The sequence below is a fragment of the Anabrus simplex genome, chromosome 2 (assembly GCF_040414725.1).
Source record: "Anabrus simplex isolate iqAnaSimp1 chromosome 2, ASM4041472v1, whole genome shotgun sequence".
Classification (NCBI taxonomy): Eukaryota; Metazoa; Arthropoda; class Insecta; order Orthoptera; family Tettigoniidae; genus Anabrus; species Anabrus simplex.
The window spans coordinates 5,343,801-5,358,936 of NC_090266.1; the positions used below are offsets into that span (position 1 = coordinate 5,343,801).

General features: G+C 42.6%; 1 protein-coding gene across 1 annotated transcript in view; it reads left to right on the forward strand.

Annotated features, from left to right (window-relative positions):
- LOC136863901 (dynein beta chain, ciliary-like) overlaps window positions 1-15,136 on the forward strand; it is a 5,220,903-nt gene that overhangs the window by 3,091,758 nt on the left and 2,114,009 nt on the right. The gene's annotated exons all lie outside the window — the stretch shown is intronic.

Sequence of the window (15,136 nt, forward strand, 5' to 3'; positions counted from 1 at the left end):
GGTAAGCGATAATCTCATTTAGTTACAATAGAAAAACTTAAGATCAAACCCTGTTCTATTATGCAAACACGGAGAGTAAAATTAAACAGAACGATTTGTGCTATAAGAAATACATTGGTTACATTGAAGTCCCTAGCAGTCGAACAAGTTATCGCATAAACATGAAATATCAGCCAATCTTTTGGCATGGGTTTCAAGCATGTAGCTCATGCGGAAAGTAAAATTAAACAGAACGCTAGTGCTATAAGGAATACACTGCTTACATTTAAGTCCCTCTCTGTTGAACAAGTTAACTGATAAACATGTAACATGAAATATCGGTTCGGAGACATATTGTTTCAATCTGTTAGCATGGGTCACAAGCATGTAGCTTGTGTAGGAGATGACTACTATGCAAGATGATTGCAAAATGCTGAACCGAAAAAATAATCGTAATAGGGAATGAAACAAAGGGGTTACGTCTTATCATAAGGGCAAAAGGGCTCATCCTCCACCTCCTCCTGACTGAATCCTCCTCCTTCTCCTCCTGGGGCTATTGGCCTAAAGGGCTCATGGGCTAAAGGGCTTATGGGCTAAGGGGCTAAAGGGCTAAAGGTCTAAAGGGCTAATGGGCTAAAGGGCTAAAGGGGCAAAGGCTCCTCTACATCCTCACCACACCCTCCTCCTCCCGTAAGGAGTTAGCCGAAGCTGGTACATTTCTAGCATAAAATCCCCGAGGTGCAATGAGTTGCGTCTTCCTAACAGAAACCAGCATCTGCTTGATTGATTTAAATGTTTCTAACACTGAACTCTTCAAGATGGCAGCAGTGAGGTTAGCGATGTTCTGTTGTTTGATTTTAAATTCCGCGCTACGACATGCATAAGGTGGCAGCCTTGAGGTTTAGCGCCGTAAAGATGTCAGCAGTGAGGTTAGCGATGTTCTGTTGTTGGATTTTAAATTCCGCGCTACAACATATATATAGTGGCAGCGTTGAGGTTTAGCAACGTAGAGATGGCAACAGTGAGGTTAGCGATGCTCTATTGTCCTTCAAATTGTGGTTCGGGTCCGTCAAGATGACAGCTGTCAAAAACGCACGTGGCTTCTTTTTACCAAGAAGTGCACGTGGTCGTGACGTGATGGTCACGTTATCAATTCAAAACTCTACGTCGTTAAGAGCAGCAATAGGATTAGCTATGTTTAAAAATCTTGGGAATAGAGCAGCAGTAAGAATAGCCATGATTGAAAGAGTTTACACATAACCTATCGATTTTGCATGCATCAACTCTCGTATTAAACTTCGCTATATTGTACTGCTATCTTAGCATAACCTATACGTATGAACTTAAAGTACAATGAACACCTATGTTTCAAAGCGTGTACACATTACCTATTGATTTTGCATGAATCGACTTTCGGACTAAACATTTTCTACTAGATTGTGCTAAAATCGTATATGTGTGCTGCTATCTTAGCACAACCTATACGCACGAACTTAAAGCACAAATAATAACGATGTTTAACAGCGTGCACGCATCACCTATCGATTTTGCATGCATCAACTATTCTTTCCGCTAGGGTGTACAACGATCTCAATTGTGTGCTTCTAACCTATGTGCATAAACTTAAAGCATTAATAGTAGCTATGTTTAAAAGCGTGTACACATCACGTATCGATGATGCATGCATCGACTATTGTTCTAAACTTCTTGCGCTAGAGCATGTAGCAATCGCATATGTGTATTGCTAACTTGTGTGCACAAACTTAAAGCACAAAGTATAGCCATATTTAAAAGCGTGTACACGTCACTTATCGATTATTCATGCATCGACTATCGTGCTAAACTTCTTCCGCTAGATTGTGCGGAAATCGAACAAGTGTGCTGCTTATCATAACCTATACGAACGAACTGAAAGCAGAATGAAAAGCTATGTTTCAAAGTGTGTACACATCACCTATCGATTTTGCATGCATCGATTGTCATACTAAACTTTTGCCGCTAGATTATGCTAAAATCGTATACGTGTAGTGCTATCTTAGCATAACTTATACGCAGGAACTTAAAGCACAAAGAATGGCGATGTTTAAAAATCTTGTGAACACAGCAGCAGTAAGAATAGCAAGGTTTAAAAGCGTGTACACATCACCTATCAATAATGCATGGATCGACTATGATAGTAAACTTATTCTACTAGAATGTACAACGATCGCATGTGTGTACTGCTATATTAGCATCACTTATGTGAGCGAACTTAAAGCACAAAGAATAGCTATGTTTAAAAGGTTGTGAATATAGCAGCTGTAAGAGTAGCAAGGTTTAAAAGCGTGTACACATCACCTATCGATGATTATGCATCTTCTACTAGAGCTTGCGAACAACGCTCGTATGTGTGCTGCTATTTTAACATAACGTATATGAACGAACTTAAAGCATAAAGGATAACTATATGTAAAAATATTGTGAACATAGTAGAGTGTTAACGACATAGGTGTGGACTTCGAACTTCACATGCTGACGTAGCGTACCGCGTGACCGTGACGTCACGACCACGTGCAGTTCTTGGTAAACAGAGCCACGTGCGTTTTCGACAGCTATCATCTTGACGAACCCTAACCTCACTTTGAAGGACAATAGAGCATCGCTTACATAACTGCTGCCATCCTTACGGCGCTAAACCTCAACGTTGCCACCTTATACATATCGCGGCGCGGAATTTAAAATCCAACAACAGAACATCGCTGACCTCACTGTTTCCGCCTTTACCGAGCTAAACCTCAAGGCTGCCACCTTATTCATGTCTTAGTGCGGAATTTAAAATCCTACAACAGAACATCGCTAACCTCACTGCTGCAATCTTGAAAAGTTCAGTGTTCCAATCACGTAAAAGTATCAAGCAGATACTGATTTCTGTTACGAAAACGCAACTCATCGCACCTCGTGGATTTTATGTTAAAATGTACCAATTTCAACTAACTCCTTACGGGGGGAGGAGGGTGTGGTGAGGTGGTAGAGGAGCCCCTTAGCCCTTCAGCCCTTTAGCCTTTTAGCCCATTAGTCCGTTAGGCCATTAGCGCTTTAGAAAATTATCCCTAGAGCCCATTAGCCCCAGGAGGAGGAGGAGGACGCAGTAAGGAGGAGGAGGTGGAGGAAGAGTCCTTTTGCCCTTATGATAAGACGTAACCCCTGGGTTCCATTCCCTATCACGATTATTTTTTCGGTTCAGCATTTTGCAATCATCTTGCATAGTAGTCCTCTCCTGCACAAGCTACATGCTTGTTACCGATTCTAACAGTTTGAAACAATATGTTTCCGAACCGATATTTCATGTTACATGTTTATGTGATAACTTGTTCAACTGCTAGGGACTTAAATGTAAGCAGTGTATTTCTTATAGCACCAACCGTCCTTTTAATTTTACTCTCCGTGTCTGCGATAATAGGACAGGGTTTGAATCTATTTTTTTCCATTGTAGGTAAATCAGTTTATGATTTACCGAGCGATAGTAATATTTTTCAGTAGTTTTTGATTTTCGCACAAGACGAATGTTAGAAAGTAAATCATTTGAAATTGTACTTTTGCTCTATCGAACACCGAGCGAGTTGGATACGCAATATGTGCACAGTGTTTCTAATTTTTACACTAGGCAAATCATTGAAGTCGTAATTTTGCAATATCGTTTACTGAGCGAGTTAGCTACGCAATATGTGCACAGTGTGTTTTTTATTTTTTCACTAGGCAAATCATCAAAAATGTTCTGATCACATGTTGAAGTTAACAAATATCGGTTACAGTGTTCGATTCTAGTCTTGTTACGATTCAATCTGATCTTCTTGGAACAAACATGTTCTAAACACATGTTGTGTCGAGCAGTGTTCGATTCTAGTCTTAACACTTATGTATAGTTCTGAACACATCAGTCAATGTTCTGATCACATGTTGAGTGTAACGACATCGAGTACAGTGTTTAATTCTAGCCTTTTTATGTTTCTTTTGTGATCTGCTAGTCCAAACATGCACAATGCTGTTATTGCTGCACACTCTTGCCTTCGCTATGCATGTTCGAAAAAGCTATGCCTTGACATAGGAGGCGGAAGAGGAGGAAGAAGATGTAGAGGAGGAAGTGAAGGAGGGGTTGGAGGAGGAGGAGGAGAAGAATGATGAGGCCTTAACAGCCTATGTATAGCCGCTATTGTTTAAAGGTGACAGCTGTCAAAAGACCACGTAGATTTTTTTTAAATTGCTGCCATCACATTTCAAGGGTAGTAGCTTAAGATAGCAACACGGTGCTCTGTTGACTAAAGACGGCCGCAAGCACATGGAATTTCAAATTGCCCTCCACCACATGCATAACAGCAGGCGCCATCTTGGGCAGTAGCCTCTAAGCTAGCTTTCTTCATAAGAGTAGCCGCCATCTTGTGCGAGCACCCCTAGGCCTATCAAAAGGAGCTGTGTATAGTCACCATCTTGTCGCTGCTATCTTGCGCAAGCACACCTACGGAGGCTCATTAAGAGCCTATGTATAGCAGCCATCTTGTACAAACGCTCTTAAGCCGTCTCATAAAGAGCTATGTACAGCCACCATTTTGTATCCACCATCTTGCTCAAGCAACCCTAGGGAGTCTCATAAGAGAAGCAGCCATCTTGTGCAAGCAACTTAAGCTGTCTCATAAGAGCAGCCACCATCTTGTAGAATTAGATAGCCGTCAACGCCAAAGGGCCTAAGTAGGAAACGAAGCGTTGATCTCGTCATTAAACTTGCGTCCGCGATCTTGCGCATGCATCCTTAGAGAGTTTCAAGCCACTTTGTGCAAGCACCCTAAAGGCGTCTCATAAGGGCTGGCACTATCTTGCGCAAGCGCTCTCAAGGCGTCCCATCAGGAGCCATGAATAGCCAACATCATGCGCAAGCATCCCAAGGGAGTCTCATAAGAACCTATGTATAGCAGCCATCTTGCAGCCACCGTCTTCCGTAAGCACCCTTATGGAGTCATGCATAGCCGCCAACTTGTGCAATTAGCGTCGAGATATGTCTGCTATAGAATTTTTTAAATTATCCGCCAAAACATTTCAAAGGTAAGTAGCTAAAAAGTGCAGCACTGACGATTGCGATGCAAGATGGCTGATGACAGCTGATGAATTTTTATGAATTGCCTGCAAGATAGCAGCACGGTGCTCTCTTGATTAGAGATGGTGGATGACAGCTGACGGAATTACCCTCTGCTAGGATAAAGATAGCAGCACGGTGCTCTGTTGATTAAATATGGCGGATGACAGCTGTCAAAAAAGAACGTGGCTTTTGTTCCAAACAAGAGCACGTGGAATTTGCCACCACCACATTTCAAAGGTAAGTAGCTAAAGAGTACAGCACGGTGCTATGTTGATTAAAGATGGCGGATGATAGCTATCCAAAAAGCACGTGGATTTGTTTCCAAACAAGAGCATATGGAGTTTTTCAAATTGCCGCCACCACATTTCAAAGGTAAGTGGCTAAATAGTGCAACACTGAGGTTATCGATGCAAGGTGGCTGATGGTAGCTGTCAAAAAAGCACGTGGTTTTGTTTACCGATTCAAATCTCGCGCTAGTGAGGTTAAGTTGGCAGCACTGAGGTTTAGGCCCGTCAAGATGGCAGCAGTGAAGTTAGCGATGCGTTGCTGTCTATGATAGCTTTCAAAAAGAACGTGGCTTTGTTTACAAATTCAAATCTCGCACCAAAATTCAATTTTCCCCCGGGAGGAGGAAGAGGCTCCTGGGAAGGCCCGCTGGGGGGTGAAGGAAGAGGAGGAGCGGGCCCCTGGGGAGGCCCACGGGAGGTGGAGGAGGAGGATGAGCGGGCCCCTGGGATGACTGCCGGGAGGTGGTCGAGGAGGTGGAGCGGGCCCCTGGAAGCCGGAGGCGGAGGCGGCCGCCGAACCCATGATTTATACTACTCTCAGCGAACAATTAATACGCCACGTAGTAAGTGACATCATTGATTGCTAAATACAGGCGATACGGACTCAGAGAGGAAACCTGTCCACTCTTGTGAAAATGTTAGTGGATAAACAGGACATGGTTCTACAGGCGATAAAATACACCGCCTAAGCCGGAGGCCAAACAAGTCGAACAGCATGATACTCAAGCGCTCATTAACGTGGCAGAACAAACACTCCCTCAGACTTCAGGTATTAGTACCTCGCCTCAAATAGTAAACATTCTCAGAACAAGCGAATACCAACCTATGAAGTTTAACGGAACATCCCAACTCACTCCCAAGGTATACCTCATAGAATTAAAGGAATTCTTTAATGAGATGAGGACTCCTGAAGACAAAAATTTGCGTTTCGTAGAAAGATACCTAGAAGGACAGGCTAAGACGTGGTATTACTGATTTTATGACACGTTCAAAACTTTTGACGATTTCGAGATGGCTTTCCTCGAGAAGTACTGGTACTTAGGCGCAAGAAAATCCTTAAGAATAGTGTTGTATTCCCGCAAATGTACAAGTACGCTCCCCACGAGTTTTAGTGAAATTTTCCTGAGCCAATTGGTTAAATTACGCCAGCTAGATTCACCGACATCTGTCCGACTCGTTGGCTGAATGGTCAGCGTACTGGCCTTCGGTTCAGGGGGTCCTGGGTTCGATTCCCGGTCGGGTCGGGGATTTTAACCTTAATTCGTTAATTCCAATGGCACGGGTGCCGGGTGCATGTGTTGTCTTCATCATCATTTCATCCTCATCACAATTCGCAGGTTGCATACGGGTGTCAAATAGAAAGACTTGCACCTGGTGAGCCGAACCCGTCCCGGGATATCCCGGCACTTGAAGCCATACGACAGCTCTCTCTCTCACCACCATCTGATGCGGATATTGTACAAACTATTATTAAACAATTCCCCGAAGATGCACAGCGAATGCTCATTACAGCTCAAGTAGAGACTCCAGCTCAAGCAAAGTCTATTTTAAGGCAGTTAGACAGTACTACTAACAGTAATCCGCCTAAAGCAGCCAGACAAAAACAGGAGCACCGAGCTTACGTAATGGTCATAGTAAACCAAGATACCCAGGGAAATAAAAAATCCAACACCACCGCTAACACAGGAGCTATTCCACGTAGCAATCAGACACAGTGTGCAGAAAAAGATAGGGTGATAAATCCACGGTATTCTCAAAACTGTTACCAAGATAGACGGCCATACAGAGGGAAATACGACTATGGAGAAGGAAATAGGAGAGAGGATACAAACAGAGATAGACCGTACTACAGGGGTCAGAGAAGACGGAATTATCGGAGAAATTATCAAGGGAAACAATGTAATAGAAACTCAGAGACGAGATATCAGGAAAGGCGAAAATATATCGCAGAACTACACGGCAGGAACCAAGCAGATAAATGAAGGCAAGCCATCCAAATGCAAGACAGAGATCCTGATATAACTGGGGTAGAAAGCCTGGATTTTCAGCGTTCTAACGAACAAAGCACTGAACCCGGTTGACCACTAAATCCAAGCGCACCCGCATATGAAGAAGGCGCTACGAAAAACCTTCAAGTTGCAATTAAAGTCCACGTATGACAATGAATTTTTCCGAACCAGTCTAAGAATATGACCAAGAATGGGAGATAGCACAATTAGACTCGTGGATTGCACAGGCCGAAGATCTTGTAAATGACCCCGTTAAACAGCAAAGCTCTCAAATTCCACCTTTACCTGTAAAAAGGATCAAAATAAATGGTACCAATATCTTAGTTCCTTCGGATACCGGCGCTAGCATAAGTATTTTCTCCAGAAATCTACTTAATGAATTGAAGAACTGGGAGAATCTTCCAGAGACACATGTCGCTGCTGTCAAAATTAAAGGAATAGTACCAGATAAATTCACCACTTGCAAATCACAAACATTTTTGGATTTAGAAATTGGAAATTCAATTTTAGTCATGCTTTCATTATTATGGCTAGAATTAACTGTAATACAATTATTAGAGCAGACTTTCTGCGAGAGACAAACGCTGTTATTGACTTAGCAGGTTACATGGTCAAGTTTCGCAAGAACGGGCACACTGAGAGGATTACCATAAACCCAGAGGACGAGGACATAGAAGAAGAGGACGACATCAAGCCGGAAGGGGATGATGACAACTTGAAACAAGTGTATCCCGATGTTGAAGTGAATATACTTGACCACCAACAAATTTTTGAGGATATCCTGAATACGGAAGTAAATCAAGAAATAGAAAATCTAATAAATGATAAAGTTACTGAATTTAAAGTAACAAAAGGACAAAAGGATCAATTGCGTGCATTTTTTAATTAAGTATGAGGCCGTATTTATGTCAATAGTAGGAATGATACCGAATTTTAAATATGCCTTAAATGTTTTGGACAGGCAACCGTACCAAAGTAGGACGTATCCAGTACCAAAGAAGTATTACCAGGAGGTACGCAAAATTATTAAGGAGATGGAAGAAAATGGACTCATTTCTAAACGCCCAACACCATTCGTAAACAGTTTAGTTATTGTAAAGAAGCCTGATGGATTACTGAGAATATGCCATGATGCAAATCAGGCCAATAAGAGAATAATCCCTGAAAACGACATGGCTCCTCCCGTCAAAGACGTAATACGGCGATTTTCGGATATGAAAGTCTTCATAGGTGTAGATTTGACGTCATCTTTCCTCCACATACTTCTGGAGGACAAGTCAAAATTATTAACAGGTTTCATGTTTGACCAGCAGACCTATGTTTTTGAAAGGCTCCCTTTCGGCCTCCGTACGTCAAGTTCTGCATTAATTTGCGCCCTTGATCGCAACCTTAGAGAAGAGTTTAAAGCCACGCTATACATCGATGACATGATTATAGCGATAAAAACATTTAAAGGAAAACTCCAAAATTTAGGCCTAATATTTCCGAACCTCATTGATACTGGATTAAAAGTAAACATAATTGTTTTATTTCTGTCAGCCGGAAATCCTCTTCGTAGGTCACGTAATTGATAGACACGGTAACAGGCCTAACCCTGCGAAGCTTGTGGCTCTTGAAATGTTTCCTAGGTCAACGAAAATCAAGCATGGTTGCCAATTTCTTAGCACGTCCCCATTCTTTGCGGAACATTGTCCGAACATCACTGCAGTTGTCGCGCCACTTCAAGATTTGTTACGTAAAAATAACAGATAGAAGTGGACCCAGGAATGTGTAACGGAGTTGTTAGCCAGAAGAATTAAACTCGGATACCCTAATTTTGATAGACCTTTCATATTGCAAACAGATGCATCGAAAATAGGCATTGGAGCAGTCCTATTCCAGGAAGAAGACAATGAGACGAGGTCCGAAACTTATCTAGGATTTTTCATCAGGAAGCTTAGATCGCGCGAAACAAATTACACAACCACCGAACTGGAAATATTGGCAATAGTTTAAACTCTACAGCACTGGCGAAAGACAATTTATGGTTTTCCACTAGTCATAAGAACAAACCGTAAGGCGTTATCGTTTATGTTAAGAACAGCCTCAACGTCAGATCGAAAACTAGGTGGCCTCTTTTCGTTCAAGAATTCGATTTCAGAATTGAACACTGCGCAGGAAAAGCTAACATCCTAAATGGCGTCCTAAATCGAAATCCTAACACTGGGGAGGAGCACGTTAAATACGCAGATCTTACGCAGGAAGATACGGACGTCTTGTTGAGGCTAAGTCAACTGCCTAGGCTACAACAAGAAGACCCAGCTCTACAGCCATTATTGGAATTGTTTCAGGGAAGGATACCGCAGGGTGATCCACTTTATGTAGAAATAAATAAACTCTCGGTGGAATATCGATACCTAAACAGTAAACACACCAAATTAATGGCTGTCGTCCCTACAGAACTACAAAATGAGCTGATATGGCATGTACACTGCGTAAATGGACACGGAGGGATTGATAATACCGTGGCCACTATTCAAGAGACATTCACTTGGAAAAATCTACGAGAATCTGTAAGAAACGCAATCATCATATGCGACACATGCCAGCGTGTGAATTCGAATTCCTACTTGATCAAACAGACACTAATTCCGATATTACACTCTAAGCCACGTGAATTTTTTGCAATCTATATTTTCCGCCGAAACCCTAAGTCACGCAGAGCTAATCAGTTTATCCTAGTCACTATATATATATTTTCGAAATTTACAGAACTCTGTCCCCTACAAAGGCTAACACCAAACTAATTTTGAGATACCAGAAAACCGGAGAAACTGCTGACAGATCACGGGTCACAGTTTACGTTTGCTCAATTTAAGACAGCTCTACAACAGCTTGAAATACAGCATGTTTTAAGTTCAATCAGACATCCAGGGTCAAACCCAGTAGAGAGTCATGAGGGTGATCCCTATATTTAATAGGATTTACATTCCGGTGCAACATTGGCGATGGGTGGATACTCTACAAATTATTGAGGACTGCACTAACAGTAAAGTACATGAATCAACAGGCATGATACGCTCAACAGTGCACAATAAACAACAGCCTCTGAGACCGTGGCATCCAGTAGAAAGCTGCCCGCCTGAACCACAACTTTCACCGGAGGTATGCGCACAGCAGGTAGCTGAACACTTGATACAGCAAGCTGACCGCAGGTTGAGAAGAATAAAAGGGAAAAGATTTCACATGCCCTTACAAGTACGAAAGCACGTGTTAATACGTCACCCAGCGATCACAGACCCTGCTAATAAATACTTTGGTAAATTTGCACTTCTTTATGTTAGCCCATATGAAATCGTGGCAAAATTAGGAAACAACGCCCACAAGATAAGGAGCCCGGACGGTGATATTGAGATGATTTTTTATGCCGCCAATATCAAGCTATACCGGGCGTGTTGGCCGTGCGCGTAGAGGCGCGCGGCTGTGAGCTTGCATCCGGGAGATAGTAGGTTCGGATCCCACTATCGGCAGCCCTGAAAATGGTTTTCCGTGGTTTCCCATTTTCACACCAGGCAAATGCTGGGGCTGTACCTTAATTAAGGCCACGGCCGCTTCCTTCCAACTCCTAGGCCTTTCCCATCCCATCGTCGCCATAAGACCTATCTGTGTCGGTGCGACGTAAAGCAAATAGCAAAAAAAAAAAAATCAAGCTATATTGGCACCCACCAGGCGCAGCTCAAGTTAATTTAGGGCCAAACCATGAAGACTTACGGTATAGAAGAACAAGTTGGAGTAAATGAAGAAGACGTAGAAAAATTTCCTAGGACAACTTTAGTAAGAGATAGACGTGGCAATAACAAAGTCAACACCGATACAGCGATGGAATGTTCCATGTGTGAACAGGAGGCCAATGCGATCAAACAAATTCTAGGAAAAAATAGCCCACAATTTAATAAAGGAAAACAAACATTTAGGGCACCACAGATATTCGAAAACATTGACAATATTGACAAAGCAAGATGGCGGCTAGAGGAGCCACGCGCAAGCTTAGTGCTGCTGCAGTTTGTGTTGTTTGTGTGGTAATAATCAGAGTTGTTGCGCTTTACGGTTCTCTGCACGGGTCTATTCGAGTTAAGGAATCGGTGTGTGCAAGTGAAAAAGTGAGTTCCCCTTTTGCATGGCAACTAGCAGAGAGAAACTATTACATTCCGGCGTTCTCTCTGACTGAATGCGCCATTTTCCAGACTTATAGGCGCCTCCCTACTAGCTCGGAGCCGAACAAGCCTAGGCCTGGTCGCTCAGCGATTAGGGGCTTGCTTTGCCTCCTACTACTGGCTGGAGATGTCCACTTAAACCCCGGTCCCACCACTTGTGAAATGAAAACAGACATAAACATCTATTGTCATAATGTGCAGAATGTCAGAATGTGTCAGATGTCTGATTGTGAATTATCCCTGCCAGACTTAAGAGAAGTTGACGTGATCGGACTTACTGAAACATGGCTCTCGTGGGCTAGTGACAGTGAACTACCACTCCATGCTAATTACAGCATATTCCGTCGTGATCGCGCTACTCTAGGTGGTGGAGTGTTGCTAGCAGTGAACAGTGCTTTACCATGTAAACGAAGGACAGATCTCGAATGGAACTGCGAGTTAGTGTGGGCGGAGCTACTCTTTTCTCGACGCCCCGTACTTGTGGGATGTTACTACAGACCACCAAACAGCCCATTCTGTGACCTTGAATAGTGCCTGGACTCAGTCATTGCAGCTCTCCCTCATGGTGAAGTAATTTTAATGGGCGACTTTCCTGTCTATAAAGTGGTCTTCTCCAACTACCAGACTGTCAGCTAACAACTGTGACACATAGTTTATAGACAGTTTTATTAATAGCCTCGGACAGAAACAGTTTAATATGTACCCAACCCGTGGACCTAACACCCTGGAATTCATTCTCTCCTCATTAGAACTTAAAACAATAACCCCAGGCAGAATCCTTTCCCTGTGCGACCACCTGTCTCTCGATGCTACACTCCTCCTTCCCCACCTGTCCTCAGAGCCTCACAGCAGGACATCCTACCGCCCTAGCTACATCTGGCGCCGTGCCGACTGGCCTGCAATGTGTCGTGCCATGGAATGCCTTCCCTGGAGTCTGCTCGAAACAGCTGATATCGAATCGGCTCTTGACCTGCTATACGACTGGCTGCAAGCTGCAATTAAAGACTTCGTACCTGCACAACGAGCTATTACCAGCAAATATCAACACTGGATATCACAAGAGACCAGACTGATACTATTTAATAAGAAGAGAGCTTGGCGCTTGTGGAAAGACTTGCCTAACCCACACACTCAAAATACCTTCGTTAAAATCCGCCGCCATGTGAGGTTTATGGTCAGAAGGGACTACAAAACACACGTAGACACTGTCACTGAAAACGTCCGCAGCAATCCCAAGCGCTACTGGAGTCTCATCAACACACGGAGAAGGACGGAGCGGATTCCTGTCAGCGTGAACCACAACGATACAACAGCAGACGGCGCAGATCACAATGAACTGTTCAACAGGTATTTCTTCTCCAACTTCTCCCCTCCCTTAGAAAACCAACCGCTCCCTACCGTTGGTACAGCTTCAAACACAACCCTATCTTTACAATTTTGAGTTCTCGATGTCTTCTATCTAATTTATAAAACTAATACAATTTACACAGATAATGGATCATCAAGAAATGACCTGATTTCACTACCGGTGTGTTCTTTCTACGGGCGCTGGTAATTACTGTGCTAAGATCACCGCGGTGCTTTAATCATGTGTAAACAGTGTCCACTGACCTTGGTCATGCGAGCTCAAATGTTTGTCTTAGCTACTTGGCTTCCGGGAATATTTCTACCTGCTACGGGATTCTAAATCCCATCCTGACATGTTCTGCCGTTGCATTGTCTTTACTACAGACGACATAGCGTTTAACTGCGGTCGAAAAATATTGTTATTGGTATTACCATCACTTCGTAAATGGCAACAAATCGAACTAGATATGCGTAACTACACACAGTCTATGATTGTGAAAAACGCCACAGTTCATGTGATAAGATAATCGACTCTGGAGAAATATATTTACATCTCGCGGTCAAGTGACAGTTTCTTATGCTGCTAATAAAATATTCAATTCACAAACCGGTCCAAACAACACTTCAGACAGCTGAATATAAGGCCAAATAATGAATCTTTCGTACGGATGTGTAGGAAAGTTTACGCTGTTCATGGCAAAGTTTATAATGGTCTGTGTTACGATTAACACTCACCTCTCCTCTCAGTAATTTCCTCTTACTTATAAATCGCGTACCGCGACCGCGCTTCAGATATATCACACCTGAGCATAATTACACTGACGTTCAGTAAAATTACCAGTTTGAATGAAAAAGAACTCTTACGGACCGTACACCGAAGGTTCACTGGAAACTGAGCGAAGACTCAATGCTATAGACTGAAGACTTGGCGGTTCTGGCTTCTACTTATGAAATTTTCATGCCACGCCCTCACAAAGTCTAGAGTAGGGGATCTTCCTTTTTGAATATCAATTACTGAATTTACCACCGACTTGCCCTCATTAATTCAATTATTTAATGCGATTCGCCCTATGATGATGATTCTGCAAAACGATCACAGTGATTTGTTAAGTGTCAAGAGCGTAGACACACTGTTCGTCGGTTTTCGCGCCTACATGTTACTTCATTTGGATATAAATATATAATTAATGAAGACGAATATCAGGAACTTTCTGAATTACATGTTGAAGAAACGAGCACACTTAATCTTAACACTGTCTATGATCCTGAAATTGACTGATTTTAAGTATCGGTTCAAATGGGCAGTTACCTAGTGCAATTTTCTGATTGGCTAAATTTAGCTTTAAGCAGTTATTCCAAGTTGGTGAGGGGTGACAGCTCTCTGTCTAACATTCAAGGAGTGGCCGTGCATTTTTCTTTTCTCACACGCAGGCTTGCCATTAGTGAAATACTGGAGACATTTATGACCTCTTGTTGTTGCCTGTGCGTGCCTTAACTGACGTAGGAAATGTCTGGGCTATAACAAAGACTAAATGCTATGTTCTAGAGATTTTTAAGGATGTATTCCCTGTACGAAATTAATGTACTTAATTAATAAAATCAAAAGAATACCTGTAGCGCCTGATTTAACCCTGTACCATGCCACTAGAGTTTGTCCCATAAGAGCATACGTATTAGCCTTAGAGCCAGCTCCACAAAGATGTCTCGTATACGTTTCTCATTACGAACGTCCTTTTTATCCAGCCAGACACAAAGGTTTTGTTTTGCTAAGTAATTTTCAGTCAGCCAAGGATTCAGTTCGTTTCTATTTCAAATCTGGAGCAAACTGCTCAGTCTTTAACGAGAGTAGTGCGTAAAAGGTAAGAGATTCTCCACTTTCTAAAGAATGATTTCGGATTTCAGCTGTTACTGATCGTGACACAAACGATATCTTACGACTGAGAGATGCAGTTAGTGAAATATCTGAATGTTTCTGTTACTTACCGTATGAGAAACAGTTATATTACATCAGTTGGTGGAGCAGAATTAAAATTGAAATGGTGCAAATGCCCTTTTCTTTTATCGATTGATGTAGGGGCGCCACCAGACTGACACTGCAAGTGTTTCGTATTTATAACTCTCCGCTGATCTTCGAAATTAGCAGCAGATTATATTAGACTGTTCCTTAGAGTACTGTCTTCATTTCATTTCCCTGTTAGATTGTCCGAATTGGTA